Source organism: Triticum aestivum, chromosome 5A (genome assembly GCF_018294505.1).
Source record: "Triticum aestivum cultivar Chinese Spring chromosome 5A, IWGSC CS RefSeq v2.1, whole genome shotgun sequence".
Classification (NCBI taxonomy): Eukaryota; Viridiplantae; Streptophyta; class Magnoliopsida; order Poales; family Poaceae; genus Triticum; species Triticum aestivum.
The window spans coordinates 545353942-545380287 of record NC_057806.1 but is presented as its reverse complement, the minus strand read 5'-3'; the positions used below and the strand labels follow the sequence as shown (position 1 = coordinate 545380287).

General features: G+C 45.8%; 1 pseudogene; it reads left to right on the top strand.

The window, feature by feature from the left end:
* The first annotated feature begins 4368 nt into the window (after positions 1–4368).
* LOC123101510 (uncharacterized) lies at positions 4369–20465 on the top strand (annotated as a pseudogene).
* The last annotated feature ends 5881 nt before the right edge of the window (positions 20466–26346 follow it).

Here is a 26346-nt window from a genome sequence, read left to right as displayed (position 1 = left end):
TCTCTCTCTCTCTCTCTCTCTCTCTCTCTCTCTCTCTTGTTCGTACATTTTAGTTTTGATGATATTTGGCATCCTACATTAATTTGCAGCGTTGTTAGTAATGCCACATTGCCACATACACACATATATATACAGTTAGGGTTTATTCATTTGATTCCACTTGTCAAGGGTTAGGTAGTGGATGCCTTCCATTTTTTGTTGGCTGACCTCAGGCATCTACTGCTCATTGCCTTGCCTATATTGATCTATATAAAAAAGGAAATTTCAGCCTGTCGTGTATGTGTGCATTTCTTTTGTTACAGATTTTGCATGCCCGACAGAGTGCAGAAAAGGCAAACCATTGATATAGCTGTGGTGCGGATATGCAGCTTGAAATCTAATTGGAATGCAAGTTAAGATCATCTCACCATAAGATATTATTTATGTTCTGTGAAAAAAATGATTTATTTCAGGTGAGGTATGAATGGCGGCGGATTGAGGGAATGCAGATACAGCTTTTCTAATCTATGGATGCAATCTTGAATGTGATGGTAAAGGTATGTCGAGCAAATGTTGATTCATACCATGCATGTTATGAGCGGAGTCTTGGTGAAAAATGCAGTTCTATGAATAGCTTTCCGCCATTTGTAGTTTTCCTGATTGTACTGTGAGAGCTTTAAGCTAAGTTTGTTTTAGTTGACTCAGCCTTCTATTCATTTCTTTTGTATGGTTCTTGAAAGCAGAGTGCAAATGAATGGGCTGCGCTTATCTATAATGTACTTAACATGTTAGTTCTATTGCCAAATGATCTAAACAAGATTTAACCACTTCTATAGCATAGAAGAATATGGTATTTACCTTCCTTGGATTTACTCGAATGGAAGTGTTGGTACCGCCGCCTAAAAAAGCAAAAAGTATCATTTATATAGCTATTTCAAATGCAAGGGTAGGATCGTCTCTCTCAACAAGATATTCTTTGTGTTATGCGCCAAATTTGAGTGATTCTTGGTGATGTATATGAATCTTGGCAGATAAAAGAAGATAGAGCTAATGTAGGTGGGGCTTCATGAGCTTCTATCAAGGTTCTTAGTGAGTGCTTCCATTAAGATGCTTTCAGCTTGTTGATTGTTTTCTACCCTATATATATGCACGTCGTATTTTTATTTTCTTCTTAGTTACCACTCTGAATAGGATACATGGTGTTCATGTTCTGTTATATTATTTTATTCTTGTGTAGTCTGGTTTTACAGATGATAGGCAAGGCTGTGGTTACTTTTGCGTCTGCCACGCTTGCCGCTGTTACACATAATTGTACTTCTATTTTTGTTGTTGTTTTCTCAGTTTCTTAAGGCTCGAACACTATTGCTCTAAATTTTGTAGCTGGAGGATTAATGTAACTGTTTGGACTGAATTTCTCTTTTCTAGCATTTGTTTCATGTGAGAGAGATAGCATATTTGATATCATACTGAAATGATAGTAAAGTGTTCTAAAGAGAAGGCTAGCTGTACTATATTGTTTATAGGTTCTAGAAATGGTATGCTAATTTTCCATTTGCATGTCTGCTGGTTTGTGATGCCATAAAGACAAGAGCCCTATGCATCAGTTGTGTATCTTGCTTGCACTGTCTACATTTCCTATTTTGGTGCTAGATCTTTGACTATGAGGTGTTATCAATTGATTAGTTTTAGAAACTAATGAACTCTGAAGGCGTGGATTATATCTAATATTGTGGTGCTTCCAGCTTTGAGCTTGCAACTGAACCTTAAGACTACTTACTTTTGTGGATGGCTAACCTGAAAGTCTGAAATGAAATCTGGTATAGCAATGTTGCCTCCCTCAGCAAAAGAATTGCATTGAGGTCAGCTATCTTGAATGTCACTTTTTTTCGTTTCAGTGATGCATGAGCATAGTGTGACATGAAGATTTATCTTCGATCCTTACCATACTATTGATTTGTTGAACCATCTCAAAGCATACAGACTGGTTATTTTTAGGCACAATTTTCTCTTGTTGCCTTTACATGCTCATTTAATTCGTTTATGTTTCCTTTTCAGTTGCAGTGGAGGATATATCCTCCGCCGTGAATGGATGTGTTTGACCCTGTGAGATGGCCTAGGCCACTGATGGGTCAAGTGGTGGGGGTGAGGTCAGGATGAAACGGCGACACAAATGAACTTCGTTGACAAGCTCGCGGGTAAGAAAATGTGGTTTGAAGTGATTTTTTAATTACTGTGATTTTCCTTGTTAAATGTCTGAAAATGAAAACAATATTATACTGAATGTTGAGCTTCATTTCTTCTGCATTTATAGGAATGGCAATCTTAAATTTTGTTTGCGTTGATGGATTCTCACTTATCAGCATATAGCCTCCAGCCTTCACACATAAAGACTGGTTTGTCACTTTGTCTGGTTGTTTTATTTTTCTCTGTTGCAGAATAGGAACGAGATATGTACGTTTATTTTCCATATTGTTTTTGGTCTATCAAATTAAGGCTTATATCAAATTTCATTCATAGAAGCTAATACAACGGTGCCTTTACGACTACTAGTGTTGGAGGAGTAGGGATCATTATGATATTAGTTCTAATTTGTGTTGTGGTAGTTTCCTTTTTTTCATACTTATCCAGTAAATTACCTTTTAGTCTTGGAATGCTTAATCACACCCACCCTCATATTTTTCTAGGTTTTTTCTCTCTTCAGCCTATTTTAGATATAAAAGGAGGACTAACAATCTTGCATTCTGCAGTAAGTTTAAACTTTGATCAGTTCTCCACAGTTTCATGAAGACACAATTGAATGAAATAATGCTTTTTCTATATTGTGCCCGGCAGAAAACTTGTGTGATGGGCAATTGGCATCAACAATTTTAAGAGTTCGGTAGTAGTTTGAATGTAAGCAGTCTCCCTCTTTGTGTGTGTGTGTGCACGCGCGCGCTTTTGTGTCTTTCAAGCTGCTCTATGTCCAGAATATCAAATGGTTATATTAGCCCTGAGTTTACTTACTTTCATTTTGTATATTTGATGCATTAAAAATAATATTACTTGGCTAATGATCCTTTCCATGATTGGTCATTATGATTTTATTGGTGTTCCTTCCGTATTTACAAAGACACATAAACCACCTCTTCAGTTTGTCTATTTTTTGGCCCAACTTTACACACTTTACATGCTTTTCGAATCCTTTTATTTAGGACCAAGGAAAAAATGCTAGCTATTAATTGTGTTTTTCCACTGACTAGCGCCTATCTTGCCTAAGTTCATGCCTAGGTCGAGCTAGGTGTTTGTTTGCCCCAAAAAGAGACCTAGTCGTTCTGTTGTGGCCTAGGGCCTAGGCACCCTTCACACTTCATTTCATTGATTTAAGAAGGGCTTTAAGAGGTGAGATGATTTTTCAAGCAGGTAATGCTCGGTTTTTTTGAGAGCACATAAGAGGCCTATACAAGTGTACATCGCCACTGTTATGTTATTTACTACTCCATCCGTCCCATAATATAAGAGCGTTTTTGACACCAACTTGTTTCAAAAATGTTTTTATATTATGAGACGGAGGGAGTAGCAACTATAGTGTTTTTTAGAGTGCACGCTTGCAAAGTTTTGAACCATACCTCCTCGGGCCACCACCACCGCTCTTCTCGACCCCCTCCCTCCCGATCTCCTCCCTCCCGATCCCCTCTAGACCGATCCGATCTAGGTCTTTTAGCCGACGCTGCTCCTCTCCTCGCCGCCAGCGGAACTACGCGGGGCAAAGCCTAGGCGGGGGATGATGGCGGCGGCAAGGCCTTCCTCCGCCGTGGCTCCATGATGCGGTTGCGGTGGAGATCCGCGCGGGTGTCATGGACGTGTGTGTTTTCCGGCATCAGCGGCGCAGTGGTGAGGGCCCCTCCATCATCGATTGCTCACCCTTGTCGGGCGGCAGTTCCGAGCGGTGGTGCGGCTCCGGTCGTATGGTTCCCCAGCGGCAGACGTCACCCATGGGCGTGCTGGATGATGGAGGGGGTCGATCTGGTGGTCCAGCAAGGGATGGGCGCAAATTTGCAGCGAAGTTCGACCTCGGCCAGAACCGTCGATGGCGGCGCCCGCGAGCGTCGTTACCTTGTTGGAGGTGTTGTGGGGAAATTCATGTTCCATGTGTGCCCCAGGGGAAACCCCAAATTCGAGCTTTCTGGATCAGATGATGGCGAGGTTCGTGCATCGTCACCCCCCATTGGGACATCATATTTGGGGTTGTACACTGGCTGGAGGGATAAGTGTTTGGCTTGGTGGCTGGGCGCAGGCCTCCGTATACTTCTCGTGCAGTGACCAAGGTAGAGCGGCGTACAATCTACAGTATTGATGACGGCGTGTCTTGGCGGCAAGGTGCAACAGGGTCTCGGTGCTGGATACCGTTCGATGGACGCGCGCAGGAGGCGCGCGCTATTTGTCGTCGTGGTGGCGCTGACGGCGGAAGGGTCTGGCAAGATCACTGCATTGATTGCTGTTGAAGATGAGACTGTAGAAGATGGTGGCGGATTCTACAACGTGCCCATGTGTTGCATGCCGAGGGTCTGCTAGACCGGTTGGTGCTCCCGGCTAGCCAGCGGGTGGCTTGGTGAGGCCAGCGGATTTCCTGGTGTGTGTGGTGGTCAAGGCACATCATCAATCTTGTAGGTAGGGCGACAATTTTTTGTCAGGAAGGTGGCTTTGGGTTGATCTATGTATTTATTTTGTAAGACTTCGTTGAATAATGCAATAAAGATGGCTATATGCATCGCTCGATGTAGAGGCCGGAGTAATCCTCCTTTTCGAGAGAAAATGCGCCGAGGGAAATAATAGATGCACAGTTGCTCTTTTGCTATTTTTGAACGATTATCAGTTTATTGATAAGAGATTTACATATTGGTTTGCACGATTGATGGTGAAAGTATAAAAAGGACAGAAAACCAGAGTTTACCTTTCTGCATGTGAAATATTAAAATGCATGAGTTTTGGACTGTTGTGCAAACGGTAAACAGTACAGAGAAATCCCCTTAAATATGTAATTGGTGCTTCACTGTTGCTATCAGTAAAACATGAATAGAAATCCTGAAGAACTTCATGCCCTGACGTGTCCTCCAGTGATCTTGAAGAACATGGAGACTGCATAGAGAAATAGTCTCTACGTTCATATTTTGTATTATTCATTATCTCAATCTTGAATATATTAGATCAGTGGTCAGCTACAGGCGACAAGGGCGATTTACTACTCTTTGTGCTGATTGCATAGTAAATCAGATGTAGCCAACTTATTCTGTCCTTTGCATAGTAGATCATGTATAATTTGTTTTTGTTAATCAAGAGTGAAATATTTACCTGTTTGCTGTTGACCTGAGTTTAGTCCTTCAGATGTGTTCCATCAATTTAGCCTCTATCTGGATAGATCAGTTGATGTTTAGCATCCTCTGAAGGCAAATATTTGAAGAAAGCATGCCCATAATATTTGTACCTACTGCTGCACAAGGTATCCTCCTAGCTGTATCACATTTTTAGCCTCACACGGGTAAGGGGAAAATAAATACGGATAGAATTGGAAACACCCAGTTTTTCTTGTGGTTGTGCCCATTTTGGCATTATTAAGTCTATCTTTGCCACTGTTATCAGCGATGAAGTTTACCTACTTTATGTAGTTTGACTTTAGACAAATCTTATATGCGGTGTAAAAAGAACCGGAAAGAGTACTTCACATTCCCTTTTCTTCGGTTGTTTCTAATTTGACTGCAAGACTGCGAGTGCAGCTCTGAGATCATTTTCTGATTCTTGGTGATTTGTAGGAATGCTACTACTCTGCAATGTTCATATCTAATTCATTTTTTTATTGAAGGCGACTAGAAAAACACTTGTACTGTGAGAGATTCTTGAAGCTGATATCTGGTTATTGCGAAATAACAAGGAATCCTTGACACCACAGTAATATTTCTTTATGATAGGTATGCATTTTATCGAGCTATTTTCTTCTTTGGTCATGACATGCTATTAAAATCCCAAACAAGACACCATCACCGCATGTACTCGCACCCAGGCTACACCAACCGTCCTAAATAAAACCATCTCCTTCGCTTCCTAAGATCAATTTCTCAAGAGGAACATCTCACGCAGCCATCTATGACCTCTCTGTCGATATATATGTGTGATTTTGTAACCCATGATATGTTTGAGGAAATGCCCCTGGAGAGATTATCATGCAGAGCATACAAACGTTTATTTTAATTTTGCTTGGTTCTTTAGAACAATACAGTCGGCATATCAACAATAAGGGTACCCTGAGTCGCCTGCCAAATGAGCCAGCCCCCAAAAAACAATCAAGTAAAATAAGAAACATAAAGGGTTTTTCAGCGTTGCCCCGTTAAAGATGAAGGCCACATGTGTTGTACACAGATCTATTGTGTGTATTTACTATCATATAAATAAATATAAATGACACAAACAATCCAAGCGAAGGATGTCAAGACATCAGCCCTGGTGTCATAAGGATGGTGCCCGAAACCCCGAGCATCAACCTCCCAGGCTCGCGTGCGCAGGAAGGTCACTCTCTCTACGAATGGAGAACCTCGCCGCTGCAGGCCTATGTAAACCGTCATCATCACAACGAACAGGTTGGACGGGTACCTCAGGCTGATCAGGTGCAAACCCTATCGATCAGGTGAAAGCGACAGGACCAGACAACCTTTTTGACCAAGGGAGTGGTGCCTCGCGTCAGATCAAGCAGGACAATTGTTAGAATAAATCCGAGGCATACCGTCGATCATCCAAGGACCAAGCAATCACACGAGCACGACACCGAGATTTGTTAACGAGGTTCACCGATATGGCTACATCCCCGGGGCTTGACTACGGGCGCTCCTCGCCGTGACACCGTCACAATACCGCACACCGGCCACCCGGGCGCCGGCACATGCCGCCGGCTCCCCCTTGCGCGCATGTGCTATTATGTTGGCATATGTTACATCGTGTGTCTAATCCCGCTATATATGAAAGGCCTAGGATACAAGTGTCCTATTAGGACACAACTCCACATTCTATATAAACACAATACAACTCCTAGTTCAACTGTAACCTACCTTGTACACAATATTCGACACAACTCTAACAAACTCCACCTTCACGAATATTTTCCACCACCTTGAATCTGATACCAGATGTAGCTATATCGGTGAACCTCGTTAACAAATCTCGGTGTCATACTCGTGTGATTGCTTGGTCCTTGAGTGATCGACGATATGCCTCAAATTTATTTTAACAAGTGATATCATGAGCAAGGTTGAAAAGGTCCGGCAGGCGGTCGAGTTGATCTGAAAGGAGGAGGTTTTGAAGAGATCGTGATTGTAGAAGCTGGTCGGTGGCTAGTCGGCGGGATCTTTGGCGATCGCGCGGGACAAGACAGGAGAGAGCAGCAAGACGATCTGGGCCAAAAACAGAAGTGATCGGTTCGCAGGAAGTTATCGGCGAGATCGAAGTTCTCGGCGCTTCGCGGTGGTGGCGGAACGTGCAGGCGGCACGCGCTGTGCAGCCGTGCGCACAGGTGGCTGAAGCCAAGGCGGGGGCTAGCGTGGTCCATAGGACGTGGGCTGGCCCATGTGGGGCAGCGCAGGCAGGCCTAGGCGGAGTCGGCCGATAGCAAGTTGGAACTGGAGGGCTACTTACGTGAGATTTGTTTGGAAACAAAAGGAGACCGAGTCTCCATACTCTATATGACACAGAAAGGCAAAGCAAAGCTAGCTTCTTGGGGTTGAGCCAAGGGAGTAGATCATGTGAAGACCAGCTAGTTGAAATTGCCAGTAGTATGTGGAGGTTTTGTTTGTGTACTTGGGGAATCGTGTGTAAAGCTCGGATAATTTTTCGCATGGTCAGCCACACAAAGGACTATGGCGTCAATGGGTACCAGGTTTGAGGTAGAGAAGTTGACTGGACTGGAAACCTTGGGTTATGGCAGACAAAGGTGAAAGATTTGTTGGTGCAATAGAGATGCTTGAAGGAGTTACGGGAAGTCATGTCAGCTAAGATGGAATTATCAGGTGATGGATGGAGATTCGGACAAGACGATTTGGGAGCCTTGAGTGTGTCGTACAGTCCAATAAGATCGGCTTGGTCGGACAAGCTAGTCTGACGGATCGACGCGAGTCGGTTGGTACAGAAGACGGTGGTGAGATCGGCAACGACGACGTAGGAGCGTGATGTTGATGGTGACCGACTTCTGGGGCGTGGAAACACGTGGCACAGGCCCCGAGGGCTTGTGCAGCTTCGACAAGACTATGGCGCGGGGTTGATTCTAGGTGATGTATACACGGAGCTTGAAGTCGACGGGGCGCGAGGGTGGACTGATCATCTACCATGGAGTCATGTTGAATGTGAAGCTGGATTGAGGGGCTACGATGTAAGGATCCAGGGAATCGAAGCCTATTCAGCAAAGGGGAAAAGCATGGGACACACAGTTCGGACTGGAGCCCAGTGGTCTGATGAAAGTGTGAAACTCGTCATCGATCGGTTATGATTGGTGGTACTCTGCAGTGGGGGTTGAGTGATGTGGGTTCGCGATCCTTGAGACTCGACCGGGACAGCGGAGGCTCGACGCAGTAATAACGACGAGGCGTGCAGTACGCACGGGACATGGAGACGGGCCAGGGCTCTGGTGGTCATACATGTGATGAGACAACTGTGAATTTGACTTGAGATGACTACAAGCAATGGTGAAATTCCTTCAAGTTTCAAACAGGCTATCAAGAAAGGAGCGGTGATGTTGAGTTCAGGTAACTCTTATGTGTGATACCCAATATGTGAGTTGTTCACTTTCACGCAGGTCAGTGATCAATGTGTGATGGCATTGAACGGATACTCTAAAAGTTGGGAGCGCAAACTAGAGTTATGTGGAACTTAATTTCGTTCGAGTGTTGACTCTGGTCAAGAAAAGAAGGGACTACAAGTTGCAGGTGGAGTCATATAGAGTCTTTGGAGTAGCAGCGGTACTCATGGGATAAGCTCAAATCCAATGTACATGGAAGTTTGACGCAGTGACAAATTCAAGGTGGTGGAGAATATTCGCCAAGGTGGAGTTTGTTAGAGTTGTGTCGAATATTGTGTACAAGGTAGGTTACAGTTGAACTAGGAGTTGTATTGTGTTTAAATAGGATGTGGAGTTGTGTCCTAATAGGACACTTGTATCCTAGACCTCTCATATATAACGGGAGTAGACACATGAAGTAACATATGCCAACATAATAGCATAGGCGCGCAAGGGGGAGCCGGCGGCGTGTGCCGGCGCCCGGGTGGCCGGTGTGCGGTATTGTGACGGTGTCACGGGGAGGAGCGCCCGTAGTCAAGCCCCGGGAATGTAGCCATATCGGTGAACCTCGTTACAAATCTCGGTGTCATGCTCGTGTGATTGTTTGGTCCTCGGATAATTGACGGTATGCCTCGAATTTATTCTAACAACAAAGACAAGCAGGACAATGACAAGCGGGACCTAGGCATCTACCAAAAGCACTTGAGTACCTGACACTCTGCAGTATCAGCTTATCTTCTGAACCGTAAACAAATGCACATCTGCAAGATGGACGCCGACCTTCAACTAGTATTTGTTCACACATACTAAACCGACTATTATGGTGTCCCCATGCCTATATAAGGGGAGGACCGAGGTCATTTTAAGACAAACGATTGAGCTATCACACACACATGCACACACCAGTTAACACTACTCCCATTCCGAGCATCACCAGAAGGCGATAGTACATCAAACTTAGCCGAGTAGAGATAGGAGTGCTCGGGCACTCAAGCTAGGACTCCAACCACCACCGATGACACGCCGAGCACCCCGTTTGTAACACAACAACACTTTAACCTCCATTTTCATATCAACGAAGAACAGGACATAGGATTTTATGCTATCAATGGCGGCCTGAACCTATATAAAAATCCTTGTGTCCCTTGTGATTTTCTCAGAAGGAAACCGTGCGTTTTAGCCTCTCGTTGAACTCAAAATTACAAGGTATCTTTGATCCTTGATGTCCTGAGTTTACGCTCCCGACAAATACCCTTTCTTTGTGTGTGTGTTTTGTCTCAATTTGTTGTTAAGAAAATCTTGAAATTTGATATAGTCTTAGAGGTATGAAGTAATCTACGCTTTGCTACCTTTGTAACAAAGCATATATCTCGTAAAAAAAGCTTTCTAGCATATGGACATGAAAAAAATAGTACTAATGCCTAAAGTTGAAGCAATTTCAACTCCGCTGCTGGTTGTTGCCTGATACTGGTATGGAATGCTTATTAGGTTAGTAATTAGCTTGAGCCTGGGTTTCTCATTGCTACCTAAATGAGGATAATGCGTCATGCTTGTATTTAGAGAGCCAAGCTTCTCTTCGTTCTATACTCTCACCCAGTCTACACCAACCGTCATCTCACGCATGCCATCTGTGACCTCTTTGTCGATGTACATGTGTGATTTTGTAGCCCACGATACTTTTGAGGAAATGCCCCAGATGAGATTGCAGAGCATACAAGTTTGTTTTTGCTTGATTTTTCAGAACAATGCCCTTTCTTGTGTGTGTTTTCTCAGTTTGTTGTTGAGAAACTCTTGAAATTTGACATAGTTTTACAGGTATGAAGTAACCTGTGCTTTGCTACCTTGTAATGAAGCATACCTCATAAAAAAGCTTTTTAGCATATGGACATGAAGAAAAAAATAGTACTAAGGCCTAAAGCTGAAGTTATGTCAGCTCAGCTGTTGGGTGTTGTCTGATATTGGTATGGAATGCTCATTAGGTTGTACCCACAGAATTCTTGATTTTAATTAGCTTCCTGGGCCTGGGTTTCCCATTGGTACCTTCTGTTATTCTTTACCGCCCCTACAAATGTATGGTGATTAATACTCAAATAGAACTTCTCTCTGTCCGTGTCTTGCACCCGGGGCGCAATCTAGTCATTCTAAAAGCTAGAGGTTGGTTTATCTTGCAGGTGTTGTAAAAAAAATGAGAATGGGCAAAAGACCAAATCCTGGTGATATTTGTGGATTGGGTATGTCCCTCTTTGTAGAAAATATGCCAGTGCTTCTTTATAACCTTACTTTGAGTACTGACATGATGTTTTCAATTGTTTTGGAGGGAGACTTGGGCAGAGCATTAGATTTAGGAGAATAGTTTGGGGTGGAAGTGGCAGAATTCAGGTTGAGAGCAGCATTCCAGGTCCAAGAGTTTCAAATCGATGTATGCTACTCCTACTCTACTTTGAGAGCGGCATGGCACAGGTTGGGTGCCCATACAAAGAACTCTGGTTCATCCGGGTCCCCTGGAAGTTATCTTTGCTTGATGCTTAGAAAAAGTATATATATTAAGGATGATAATGTGCTTAAGAAGAGGCTTGCAGGATAAATGTTAAAGGTATTTTGTCGGCTTATGAGGAGGGAACTGGACAACTATTAAGTCCGGATAAATGTTCTGTCTTATTTGACAAAAAAAATGCTTTATGGAGGACCAGGTGTCCATCCTGGTTATCCTTAAACTCACCATCGATGGATTTGAGGACAAATATATGTGCTTGCCTGTACCAGAAGGCCGTATGAAGGTGGGTAAGTTTCAATCCACCAAAGGTAAATCACTCAAGCGTGTTTCAGATTGGATTGAAAAATATGCTTCAAGCGGGGTGAAAGAAATCCAAATCAAGTCTGTTGTTCAGGCTTTACCGGTTTATACAATGGGTATTTTTAAATTCTCTGATTTATTGTGTGAGGAGTTATCCCAGATTATCAGGAATTTTTGGTGGGGCGATGAAGAGAATAGGAAAAGAACACATTGGCTGGCTTGGGATAAGATGACAAGACCAAAAAGTGAAGGGGGTATGGGATTTCGCAATCTTCAGCTTTTTAATCAAGCGCTTTTGGCAAAACAAGCTTGGCGTCTTTTGGTTTTTCCAGACCCTCTGTGTGCAAAGTTGATGAAAGCTAAATATTATCCTCATGGGCATCTTATTGATATCGTTTTCCCTCAAGATACATCCTTTCTTGGCAAGGAATTATGCATGGCCTCGAACTGCTAAAAAAGGTATCATATGAAGAGTGTCCGATGAGACTAGTATAAATATTTGGAGGGATAATTGGATCCTTGGAGAATCTGGTCTTCAAATCTCTGCTAAGAAGAACAGAACTAGGATCAAATGGGTGTCCGAGTTATTCTTGAGTGGGACTAGGAGATGGGATGAACACCTGATCAGGCATCTATTTCTTATCAATGATGCAGAGGAGATCCTAAAGTTGCGCACTCTTAGAATGGGCGAGGGAGATATTATTTCTTGGCAGTGCACCATGAGAAAAGCAGTTTGTTCTCGGTGAAGAGTGTGTAGTGTATAGACTGGCACTGAATCTTAAGGACCCGAAGATCGATTTAGGCAATTCTAATGATGCCATTGAAGGAACTATGCCCTAGAGGCAATAGTAAAGTTGTTACTTTATATTTCCTCATATCATGATAAATGTTTATTATTCATGCTATAATTGTATTAACCGGAAACATGATACATGTGTGGATACATAGACAAAACACAGTGTCCCTAGTAAGCCTCTACTAGACTAGCTCGTTAATCAAAGATGGTTAAGTTTCCTAGCCATAGACATGTGTTGTCATTTGATGAACGGGATCATATCATTAGGAGAATGATGTGATGGACAAGACCCATCTGTTAGCTTAGCATAATGATCGTTAAGTTTTATTGCTATTGGGACATATACATATTCCGTTGACTATGAGATTATGCAACTCCCGGATACCGGAGGAATACCTTGTGTGCTATCAAACGTCACAACGTAACTGGATGATTATAAGGATGCTCTACAGGTATCTCCGAATGTGTTTGTTGGGTTGACATAGATCGAGATTAGGATTTGTCACTCTGAGTATCGGAGAGGTATCTCTGGGCCCTCTCGGTAATGCACATCATAATAAGCCTTGCAAGCAATGTAACTAATGAGTTAGTTGCGGGATGATGTATTACGGGACGAGTAAAGAGACTTGCCGGTAACGAGATTGAACTAGGTATGAAGATACCGACGATCGAATCTCGGGCAAGTAGCATATATACCGATGACGAAGGGAATAACATATGTTGCCATAACGGTTTGACCGATAAAGATCTTCGTAGAATATGTGGGAGCCAATATGAGCATCCAGGTTCCGCTATTGGTAATTGACCGGAGAGGTGTCTTGGTCATGTCTACATAGTTCTCGAACCCGTAGGGTCCGTGAGGGAGTCCTGGCTAAGGGGTCCTCGGGCGTCCGGCCTGTTAGCCATGGGCCGGACTGATGGGCTCTGAAGACACGAAGACCGAAGACTGCACCAGTGCCTGGATGGGACTCTCCTTGGCGTGGAAGGCAAGCTTGGCGACCGAATATGTAGATTCCTTTCTTTGTAACCGACCTTGTGTAACCCTAGATCTCCCTGATGTCTATATAAACCGGAGGACTTAGTCCGGAGGGGGAGATTCGTTATCATAGCCATACAAGCTAGACCTTTAGGGTTTGGCCTTTACGATCTCGAGGTAGATCAACTCTTGTAATACTCATACTCATCAATATCAATCAAGCAGGACGTAGGGTATTACCTCCATAGAGAGGGCCCGAACCTGGGTAAACATTGTGTCCCTTGTCTCTTGTTACCATCGACATTAGACGCACAGTTCAGGACCCCCTACCCGAGATCCGCCGGTTTTGACACCGACATTGGTGCTTTCATTGAGAGTTCCACTGTGCCGTCGACAACAAGATCGATGTCTCGCCTTGTTCTCAAGGACAATATCATCACCGGAGGAACACTGGCTCCAGGCCAAACCCTCCGGCTGAGCGGCTTCACCATGACCGCCCGTTCGGTCATTAAGCCGACGATGACCTCTCGGGTCATTGGAAACCCCTTTCGTATCGACTCCGAACACTCCAAGCAGATGGATCCGGTGGAGCTTTCGTCCTTAAACGAGCTCCTAGATCGCATCGCCGCCCTGGGGGTCGCTGCAGACTACGATCGAATTGGGCTTAAACCCGATCAGAGAGAAATCAAATCTCCACCGATCACCCACCAGATAACGGTAGTCGAAGAGCGAGTCGACAACTCTTCCTCCATATTAAGGATGGACTATGTCCGGATCTCCGGTCTCGAAGAGCCGGACACCTACCCGCGAGGTGATGCATCCTACCCTCCGAACATAGAATCAGACGACGGGCCTAAAAAATTAGTGGACATCCCGGAGCCCGATCTGCTAAGTTCGGAAGACCTTCAGACTCCGGGTCCAAAACTGGGGCAGGGTTCAGATTTAAATCCACCCACCCACCCGAATACAAGCGCTCTCATGAGCATAAAACATCAGTCTCAGAAAACGGTCCACTTCTCGGCCAGATTCCTTCTTGTCAAAAACAAGATTAAAGATTGCCGCGACGAGGAAGCGATCTCAGTGTTCCGCAACAATTGCAGGGACGAAGGAATCCTTAACGCCATCAACCGCCATCGCATCTTACACTTCGCTGACTTGGCAACTATCGTACAGAAGTACAGTGCAATGGAAAGCGCCTGGAAAACTCAAGCAACTCATTGGGAATCATCGGTCCCCACTCAAACCCTCATTCAGGAGAAAAGGGTGCGCCCTTGCAACACGCCCGGCTCAATAGCAAAGAAATACAAGTCCAGTATGGGGCACGGAACTGTTCTGGAAGGATGGCTCGATGGGCCATGCAAAATACACGCAACACCGGATAACATACCAACACATAGCCTTAGAGCATGTTGGATACTCCGGCAAGTGGCCAAGAGCGGCGAGGATATCCTCACCAAGAATAACCCAGAACAACACCCCCCAAAGGACAACGACCCCAAAGTACTGATGGTCTTCGAGACATTCGCCTCAAACAATAGCGCAAAAGAGCACTATGCGGACTCGCCGAAGTTTGTCAAATAGCAGCAATAAACCCTTGGAATGACACGGCTATAACCTTTAATGCCGGCGACGAACCAAAATACAGGACAGTCCGAGCACCAGCCGCCTTGGTCCTCAGTCCAATTGTGGACGGCTTTCGGCTCACCAAGGTCCTCATGGATGGTGGCAGCAGACTAAACCTCATCTACGAAGATACACTCCATAAAATGGAAATAGATAGGAGCCGTGTTGAGCAAAGCAGCACGACCTTCCGAGGAATTATCCCCAGTCAGGAGGCGCGGTGTGTGGGAAAAATAACGCTCGACGTGGTATTCGGCATGCTGGAGAATTATCGGTCCGAAGAAATAACCTTCCAAGTGGCCCCTTCCAACAGCGGATATCACACCCTCTTAGGGCGAGATGCATTTACGCGCTTCCAAGTGGTACCCCATTATTGATACATGAAGCTTAAGATGCCTGGGCACAACGGTATAATCACTCTAGCTAGTGATCCGGACATAGCACTCCGTGCCGAGAACAAAACCGCATCCTTGGCCCTCGAGGCATTATCTGAAGCCCTCGAGGCCGAAGAATTAACCGCGCTGCGCTCCACGATGGACAGGGATGATGTGGTCCTAGACAAACGACCCAAATCCACCTCCTTCAAACCAGCAGAAGAAATAGTCAAATTCCAAGTCCATCCAACGGACCCCAATAAGACAGCATCCATCGAAGCACAATTAGACCCAGCGGTTGACACCGCACTACGAGAGTTCCTGCGCGAGAATTGGGATATATTCGCCTGGCACCCTTCTGATATGCCAGGAATCCCACGTGAGTTGGCCGAACATAGCCTCAATATATTAAAGGAATATAAACCGGTCAAGCAAACACTGCGGCGCTTTTCCGAACCCAAACATCAAGCTATGGGGGAGGAGCTAGCCAAGCTAAATGAGGCCAGATTCATCAGAGAAATAAAACATCCGGACTGGTTGGCAAACCTGGTGATGGTACCAAAGAAGGAAAAATCCTGGCAGTTGTGCGTCGATTTTAAAGACCTCAATAAGGCTTGCCCTAAGGATCCCTTCTCCCTCCCCCACATTGATCAAACCATTGATGCTACTGCAGGACACGACTCACTGTGTTTCCTTGATGCATATTCCGGATACCATCAAATCAACATGAAGGAGTCCGATCAAGCTGCAACATCATTCATTACCCCATATGGGCCATTCTTCTTCAACACCGTGCCCGTCGGGCTCAAGAACGCCGGCGCCACATACCAGCGCATGATTCAAACATGACTGGAGAAACAGATCGGCAAGATAGTTAAAGCTTATGTAGATGACATCGTTGTCGGTGTCAAAATCGGCGGATCTCGGGTAGGGGGTCCCGAACTGTGCGTCTAGGATCGATGGTAACAGGAGACAGGGGACACGATGTTTACCCAGGTTCGGGCCCTCTCTATGGAGGTAATACCCTACTTCCTGCTTGATTGATCTTGATGAATATGAGTATTACAAGAGTTGACCTACCACGAGATCGTAATGACTAAACCCTAGAAGTCTAGCCTATGCATATGGTAATGGGTATATGTGGTGTCCTTTCCGTACTATCCCCTTTGGTTTATATAGACACCGAGGGGATCTAGGGTTTACATGGAGTCGGTTACATAAGAAGGAATCTTCGGTCGCCAAGCTTGCCTTCCACGCCAAGTAGAGTCCAATCCGGACACGATGCAGTCTTCGGCCTTCATGTCTTCACAGCCCATCACTCCGGCCCATGGATAACAGGCCGGACGCCCGAGGACCCCTTAGTCCAGGACTCCCTCAGTAGCCCCTGAACCTGGCTTTCAAATGACGAGGAGTCCGACGCGTTGATTGTCTTCGGCATTGTAAGGCGGGTTCCCCTTTCTCCGAACTCCAAGATAGTCTTCGAATGCAATGATAGTATCCTGACCTGTTACGTACACCATACACAACCGCGGAGAGAATATAATATTTGCACAAATCTAATCTGTTGACAGCTTTTTTCCAACACGACATCATGTTTGTCCGGTTATAATTTTGAACCATTTTTCTTCTGCCATCCCACGCTTCGAGACGCGGTTGCTATTGGCACATCTTGTTGAAACAGAGATCGTGCCCCCATATTGCGGGATTCTCATCAATGCGGGCATGGGTAACTCAATCATGCCATTTATACAGTCCAAGGGAACAGGCGAATCCTAAGGCGAGTGAGGAGGCGTTTAATATTTGCTGCCTTTATAAGGGGATAAGGATTCCCTTTTCCTCTCCTCATGCTCTCTCTTCGTCTCCGCATTTTCGATCTCAAGCTCCAACGCTCAAGTTCTCATCTCCTCTCCACTCAAGCAACCATGTCCGGATCTGGTGGTCAGGGCAAGTGGATGGTCTCCTCCGTCAAGGAGGAGGACATTACTAAGCTCCGGGCGGTCGGATATTGGGCGAAGGAGATCGCCCATCGTCTGCCAGCCGAGGGACAAGTCGTCCCCACGCCGGAGCCCACAAAGAGGGTAGTATTCATCCCCATTTCCTCGGTGGGCTAGGGTTTCCACTCCACCCTTTTGTCCGCGGGCTGATGTACTACTACAGGGTAGATTTCCATGATCTATCCCCGAATTCCTTCTTCAACATCTCGGCGTTTATCATCGTGTGCGAGGCCTTCCTCCGCATCCATCCCCACTTCGGGTTGTGGCTGAAAGTCTTCAACGTGAAGCCGAAGGTGGTGGATGGCCAGCACGCGGAGTGCGGAGGGGCCATGGTGAGCAAGCTATCCAACGTCTCCTGCCCCAAAGGCACCTTTGTGGAGACAGTAAAGGAATGGCAGAAGCAATGGTTCTACATCACAGAACCTCGCAGCGCCACCTGGGCCGTAGCTGTCGAATTCCGCCCCAGCGCTCCCATGCGACTCACCTCCTGGGTCGAGAAGAGTCTGGACTGGTGTTCACCTAACGAGCTGATAGCGCTGCATACGCGCATTCAAAGCATGGTAACCAAGGACGTCAAGCTCGTTGACGTTATCCAGGTGATGCTAATCCGCCGTATTCTCCCGTGCCAGCGCCGAAGCCACCCTTTATAGGAGTTTAATTCGAAGAAGCACCAGACCCTGAAAAGGCTCTTCGACAATTCTCACGAAGGGGCCTGGAAGTTGCTCTTTAAGGGCAACGAGAAGCCACCGACCATGGACTCAGGCCGTGGTCACAATTGTAACCGCCCCGCCAGCGAGGTATGTTACTTTTGACGTATTCCCAACTTAAATGTTTCGAGGATGATGTTCGAGATCTTAGTATTGCTCTCTCAGGACTGGGTGGAGAGGGCGAAGCGGATCCAGTGTCCGGCTCCATTGCCCGAAGAACCAGTCATCCCACGCTTGGCGAGGATGCTGGTACCGGCGCCATATACGGCGCCGGAGAAGAAGGCTAAGAAGAAAGCCAAGGGGGCCAAGAGTGGCCCCATCGCAAGGGCACTTCGGATGCGGCGTCCGAAGACAACGAGACCCATTCCTCTGTCCCTGAGGACAACGACGAGGAGAAGGAGGAGGAGGAAAATAACCCTCCTCCCGAGGAGGAGAAGAAGAAGAGGGCAGCCTCAACACATCTGGAGGCGCAAGCACCCAAAAAGGGTAAGGGCACCCCAGCGGTTGACACCGCGTGGGACGTCGACAGTAGTCCGATGCGTCCGTTTCCCCCCTCCAGGTGCCGGCGGCGGCGCCATCCGTTAGGGGGGGCACTCCCCGGAGATGCGTGCCGCCTCTTCGGACATGCCACAACACCACCCGGTTGTGGTAGGTCATCCCATAGAAACACTTGGGAGCAACGTCCCCTCCGTATAGACCTGATGCGGCTGTTTCCGCCCTCCAGATGCCGGCGGCGGTGCCGTCCGTGAGGGGGGCACACCGCGAACGTGAGGCGGTCACACTCCGGAGACGGGTGTCGGGCGTTTGCAACCGCCACAAAACTTCTGTCGGCATAGCTGTTTTTGATTTTAATAAAATATAAGGACCTATATTCAAAAGAACATGACGGCCCATTATTAATGTGCTCGAAAAAAAATACAAACTATATATATATATATATATATATATATATATATTCATAATCTATGGAAAAAATTACAAACTACATATATTTACATATAATACATAAAAAAGCATAAAAACATATGTAAAAAAATGCATAAAAACAAATGTAAAAAAGCATAAAAACATATGTAAAAAATTAACTATGCCGACGGCTTTGCCGTCGGCATAGAGACGGTAGGGTTTAGGTGGGCGCCGTGCCGCGGATCGGTGACGTGGCGCCTATGCCGACGGCTGCCGTCGGCATATCTACGCCGCGGATCGGTGACGTGGCGTGCGGAGATATGCCGACGGCCGCCCGTCCAGACCGTCGGCATTGGTTTGACGGCGTTAGCCGCTGGTCACGGGCGGGGTCGCCGGGCCCACAGGTATGCCGACGGCTGCTGCCGACGTGTCTGCATCTAGGTCGACGGCTGTTCTGTGCCGACGGCTGCCGTCGGTGTAGATCAGGGTAGCCCGACGGCCTGGATAAGCCGACGGCCAGGAGTAGGTTGTCGGCATAGCTCCAAGTAGGCCGACGGCAGCCGTCGGCATAGATTTGGCCGTCGGCGTAGGACCATTTTCCGGTAGTGCGCTGCCGCAAGAATTCCCGGAGGGGATCCCCGCCGGCGGCCGAGATTGACGTCCTCCTGGACAATCTTCTCGAGCTGGTGTTCCTGCGCCTCCCCTCGCCTGCCAACCTCGTCCGCGCCGCGAGCACCTGCAAGCGCTGGCGCCGCATAATCGCGGGCGACGGTGGCGGCCTCCTCCGCCGGTACGGCACTCTCCACAGCGCATCCGATGACGTTGTCGGCCACTACTGCGTCGACGACTGCGACGGGTACCCGAACCCGCGTCGGCCTAGCCTTGACCCCGTGTTTGTCCCCTCCCCCTCCTCCTCTTCGCCGTGGGCATCGCCGCTCGGAATCTCGCGCTGGATTTCCTCCCGCGGGGGGAATTCGGAGATTCCCGCTGGGAACTCGCCGACATCCGGGGCGGCCTCCTGCTCGTCTTCGACAGGGTGCTGGCGCCACGCCTCCTCATCTGCGATCCCCTGAGGCGATGCTACAGGGAAATCCCTGGCTCGGCGTGGTTCCACGGCTGCCACCTGCTGGGTGCTTTCCTCCTCGACGGCGAGGACGCGGATGCGGGCATCAGCATGTCAAACTTCAGGGTGACGTGCGTGCTCTATCGCTTTCGGAACCGCACCGCCAGGGCCTGTGCCTTCTCGTCCGCCGGCGGCGGCTGGGCCTCCGCCGCCGGGCGTAGCAGCATGTCAATCAGCCCGGACGTGGAGTTGGAGCCCATCCATTTTGCAGGGAGCGACGACGGGTCCGCCGACTGGACGGTCGGAGACAACATTCTTCTTTCTCTGGACAAGGACGCCGCCGAGCTCACCTGTTTTCTCGTGCTGAACGACGAGGAGTACGCCGCGCTCCGGGAGAAGCGCCACCCCACGGGGTACCCGTACCAGATGCCGTGGCCACCTACGATCCAAGCTTGCTTGCCCTAGCTGCATCGGTTGGCTGCGGATAGGCCATGGCGTCGTCCCAGGTTCTGAACTCCATAGCACCATATCATATGTGTCTGTCTATAGGCATCAAGTGGCAAACAATTTCAGAAGTTCTATTGCGTTTGTTTGTAATCGTATACAAATTCAGTACATTGGATGGTTTGTTGTTGTTGTTTTGAACATTTATCTGTCCTTAAGAGTCATAAACTTCAAACTTGTTGTAGCTGTTTTCAACATTAGTCTCTCTCTTCTTCAGGTTACTTTCATAAAAGTGGAATTTCTTGTTTTAGAGAGGGGGTTTGCTGATGTAGTATTCGGGCTCGGGGGTTTCATATTCATAACACTGAACTTAGAACAATGACGGGAGAAACACTGACCAGAGGTTGCATAAGAAGTTGGATAGTTGGTGGTATAAATTCCTTTCTTGTGTGGGGAAATCGATTCTATTGTAGTGCAGCTTAAACAATATTGCATACTGTATGATGTCTCGGTTTGAAATTCCTGAAGCAGCTTTAAATAAAATGTGTTGTTTTAGGAGAAGGTAAGGTGGCAAGGTTGCAAAATTTATCTCATAGAAATCATCTAGTTAATTGGCCGTTCGTGTTCTATGCATATATTCTACCTATAAACCCTGATGCTCTACCCGGCCATACAAGCCATCTGAGCACGCGAGCGATCTGTGGTCGTCCGATCTTTTTACTGTGGCTGTTTTTATCTCTGTGTCAGCTGCTCAGCCGTTCCTCCATTATCCATGCACGCGCTTGGGCTGGCGCTGGATGACTGGTGGGGTCGTTCTCCTGTGGGGCCAAGAGATAGTGACCGGTTTGACGTATGCGGACTGAGAGGTGTGGGGTAGATCGTGTTGCGATCCCTCTCGTCCTCGAGCCCCACATCCCCTCCTCGCATGCTCTCCACCACCACCACGCCTCCTCCTCCTCCTCCTCGCTTCTCTGCTCCTCCGCTCTCGAAACCTAAACGCATGGTTGCCACCGCCTCTGTTTTCTCTCTCTTCCCCCTAGATAACGTCCTCAATTTCTCCATCCTCTCTGCTGCGCGCCGGTGTTCCGGATCCAGCGCAAGTCACTGCCACGATAGTCATGAAAGAGTAGGGGAGGATAGTGGTGAAGGAGGGACCAGCGAAGCCAGAGCTTCAGGGGGTGCTCGCGTCTCGGTGGAGTGGCGCTGTGGCGCTGCTCGTCAGCCGTCGCCACCATCCCCAATCTAGGCTGCTCATATGCGGTCTCCCGCCATCTTTCTCCCCCAGTTTTTTCCTTAGTACTATGGCAATGTGATTTCAATTTCTAAATTTATGGTTTTCCAGATCGAAGACACAGAAGAAGAGAAAGAATCTTGTGGAAGGGTTTGATGAAGAAGAACAAGTTGAATAATCTCTCTCTCTCTCACACACACACACACACACACATCCACGTTTGTTCCTGCATTTTAGTTTTGATGTTATGGTTTCTCAATTTATGATTTTCCAGATATGAGACAGAAAAGAAAGAAAGAATCTCATGGAGAAGAACCTGGTAAATCCTCTCTCTCTCTCTCTCTCTCTCACCTACGTTTGTTCCTGCATTTTAGTTTTCTCAATTTATCATTTTCTAGATCTGAGACAAAAAAGAAGAGAAAGAATCTCATGGAAGAGCTTTGAAGAAGAACATGTTGAATTCTCGCTCTCTCTCTCTCTCTCTTGTTCGTACATTTTAGTTTTGATGATATTTGGCATCCTACATTAATTTGCAGCGTTGTTAGTAATGCCACATTGCCACATACACATATATATATACAGTTAGGGTTTATTCATTTGATTCCACTTGTCAAGGGTTAGGTAGTGGATGCCTTCCATTTTTTGTTGGCTGACCTCAGGCATCTACTGCTCATTGCCTTGCCTATATTGATCTATATAAAAAAGGAAATTTCAGCCTGTCGTGTATGTGTGCATTTCTTTTGTTACAGATTTTGCATGCCCGACAGAGTGCAGAAAAGGCAAACCATTGATATAGCTGTGGTGCGGATATGCAGCTTGAAATCTAATTGGAATGCAAGTTAAGATCATCTCACCATAAGATATTATTTATGTTCTGTGAAAAAAATGATTTATTTCAGGTGAGGTATGAATGGCGGCGGATTGAGGGAATGCAGATACAGCTTTTCTAATCTATGGATGCAATCTTGAATGTGATGGTAAAGGTATGTCGAGCAAATGTTGATTCATACCATGCATGTTATGAGCGGAGTCTTGGTGAAAAATGCAGTTCTATGAATAGCTTTCCGCCATTTGTAGTTTTCCTGATTGTACTGTGAGAGCTTTAAGCTAAGTTTGTTTTAGTTGACTCAGCCTTCTATTCATTTCTTTTGTATGGTTCTTGAAAGCAGAGTGCAAATGAATGGGCTGCGCTTATCTATAATGTACTTAACATGTTAGTTCTATTGCCAAATAATCTAAACAAGATTTAACCACTTCTATAGCATAGAAGAATATGGTATTTACCTTCCTTGGATTTACTCGAATGGAAGTGTTGGTACCGCCGCCTAAAAAAGCAAAAAGTATCATTTATATAGCTATTTCAAATGCAAGGGTAGGATCGTCTCTCTCAACAAGATATTCTTTGTGTTATGCGCCAAATTTGAGTGATTCTTGGTGATGTATATGAATCTTGGCAGATAAAAGAAGATAGAGCTAATGTAGGCGGGGCTTCATGAGCTTCTATCAAGGTTCTTAGTGAGTGCTTCCATTAAGATGCTTTCAGCTTGTTGATTGTTTTCTACCCTATATATATGCACGTCGTATTTTTATTTTCTTCTTAGTTACCACTCTGAATAGGATACATGGTGTTCATGTTCTGTTATATTATTTTATTCTTGTGTAGTCTGGTTTTACAGATGATAGGCCAGGCTGTGGTTACTTTTGCGTCTGCCACGCTTGCCGCTGTTACACATAATTGTACTTCTATTTTTGTTGTTGCTTTCTCAGTTTCTTAAGGCTCGAACACTATTGCTCTAAATTTTGTAGCTGGAGGATTAATGTAACTGTTTGGACTGAATTTCTCTTTTCTAGCATTTGTTTCATGTGAGAGAGATAGCATATTTGATATCATACTGAAATAATAGTAAAGTGTTCTAAAGAGAAGGCTAGCTGTACTATATTGTTTATAGGTTCTAGAAATGGTATGCTAATTTTCCATTTGCATGTCTGCTGGTTTGTGATGCCATAAAGACAAGAGCCCTATGCATCAGTTGTGTATCTTGCTTGCACTGTCTACATTTCCTATTTTGGTGCTAGATCTTTGACTATGAGGTGTTATCAATTGATTAGTTTTAGAAACTAATGAACTCTGAAGGCGTGGATTATATCTAATATTGTGGTGCTTCCAGCTTTGAGCTTGCAACTGAACCTTAAGACTACTTACTTTTGTGGATGGCTAACCTGAAAGTCTGAAATGAAATCTGGTATAGCAATGTTGCCTCCCTCAGCAAAAGAATTGCATTGAGGTCAGCTATCTTGAATGTCACTTTTTTTCGTTTCAGTGATGCATGAGCATAGTGTGACATGAAGATTTATCTTCGATCCTTACCATACTATTGATTTGTTGAACCATCTCAAAGCATACAGACTGGTTATTTTTAGGCACAATTTTCTCTTGTTGCCTTTACATGCTCATTTAATTCGTTTATGTTTCCTTTTCAGTTGCAGTGGAGGATATATCCTCCGCCGTGAATGGATGTGTTTGACCCTGTGAGATGGCCTAGGCCACTGATGGGTCAAGTGGTGGGGGTGAGGTCAGGATGAAACGGCGACACAAATGAACTTCGTTGACAAGCTCGCGGGTAAGAAAATGTGGTTTGAAGTGATTTTTCAATTACTGTGATTTTCCTTGTTAAATGTCTGAAAATGAAAACAATATTATACTGAATGTTGAGCTTCATTTCTTCTGCATTTATAGGAATGGCAATCTTAAATTTTGTTTGTGTTGATGGATTCTCACTTATCAGCATATAGCCTCCAGCCTTCACACATAAAGACTGGTTTGTCACTTTGTCTGGTTGTTTTATTTTTCTCTGTTGCAGAATAGGAACGGGATATGTACGTTTATTTCTCTGTGTTGTTTTTAATTCTACACCGTATTATTTATTATGAGAAATTTTCAACAGAAAATGTTTGTTAATCTTCCAGATTTTCCATATTGTTTTTGGTCTATCAAATTAATGCTTATATCAAATTTCATTCATAGAAGCTAATACAACGGTGCCTTTACGACTATTAGTGTTGGAGGAGTAGGGATCATTATGATATTAGTTCTAATTTGTGTTGTGGTAGTTTCCTTTTTTTTCATACTTATCCAGTAAATTACCTTTTAGTCTTGGAATGCTTAATCACACCCACCCTCATATTTTTCTAGGTTTTTTCTCTCTTCAGCCTATTTTAGATATAAAAGGAGGACTAACAATCTTGCATTCTGCAGTAAGTTTAAACTTTGATCAGTTCTCCACAGTTTCATGAAGACACAATTGAATGAAATAATGCTTTTTCTATATTGTGCCCGGCAGAAAACTTGTGTGATGGGCAATTGGCATCAACAATTTTAAGAGTTCGGTAGTAGTTTGAATGTAAGCAGTCTCCCTCTTTGTGTGTGTGTGTGCGCGCGCGCGCTTTTGTGTCTTTCAAGCTGCTCTATGTCCAGAATATCGAATGGTTATATTAGCCCTGAGTTTACTTACTTTCATTTTGTATATTTGATGCATTAAAAATAATATTACTTGGCTAATGATCCTTTCCATGATTGGTCATTATGATTTTATTGGTGTTCCTTCCGTATTTACAAAGACACATAAACCACCTCTTCAGTTTGTCTATTTTTTGGCCCAACTTTACACACTTTACATGCTTTTCGAATCCTTTTATTTAGGACCAAGGAAAAAATGCTAGCTATTAATTGTGTTTTTCCACTGACTAGCGCCTATCTTGCCTAAGTTCATGCCTAGGTGGAGCTAGGTGTTTGTTTGCCCCAAAAAAAGACCTAGTCGTTCTGTTGTGGCCTAGGGCCTAGGCACCCTTCACACTTCATTTCATTGATTTAAGAAGGGCTTTAAGAGGTGAGATGATTTTTCAAGCAGGTAATGCTCGGTTTTTTTGAGAGCACATAAGAGGCCTATACAAGTGTACATCGCCACTGTTATGTTATTTACTACTCCATCCGTCCCATAATATAATAGCGTTTTTGACACCAACTTGTTTCAAAAATGTTTTTATATTATGAGACGGAGGGAGTAGCAACTATAGTGTTTTTTAGAGTGCACACTTGCAAAGTTTTGAACCATACCTCCTCGGGCCGCCACCACCGCTCTTCTCGACCCCCTCCCTCCCGATCTCCTCCCTCCCGATCCCCTCTAGACCGATCCAATCTAGGTCTTTTAGCCGACGCTGCTCCTCTCCTCGCCGCCAGCGGAACTACGCGGGGCAAAGCCTAGGCGGGGGATGATGGCGGCGGCAAGGCCTTCCTCCGTCGTGGCTCCATGATGCGGTTGCGGTGGAGATCCGCGCGGGTGTCATGGACGTGTGTGTTTTCCGGCATCAGCGGCGCAGTGGTGAGGGGCCCTCCATCATCGATTGCTCACCCTTGTTGGGCGGCAGTTCCGAGCGGTGGTGCGGCTCCGGTCGTATGGTTCCCCAGCGGCAGACGTCACCCATGGGCGTGCTGGATGATGGAGGGGGTCGATCTGGTGGTCCAGCAAGGGATGGGCGCAAATTTGCAGCGAAGTTCGACCTCGGCCAGAACCGTCGATGGCGGCGCCCGCGAGCGTCGTTACCTTGTTGGAGGCGTTGTGGGGAAATTCATGTTCCATGTGTGCCCCAGGGGAAACCCCAAATTCGAGCTTT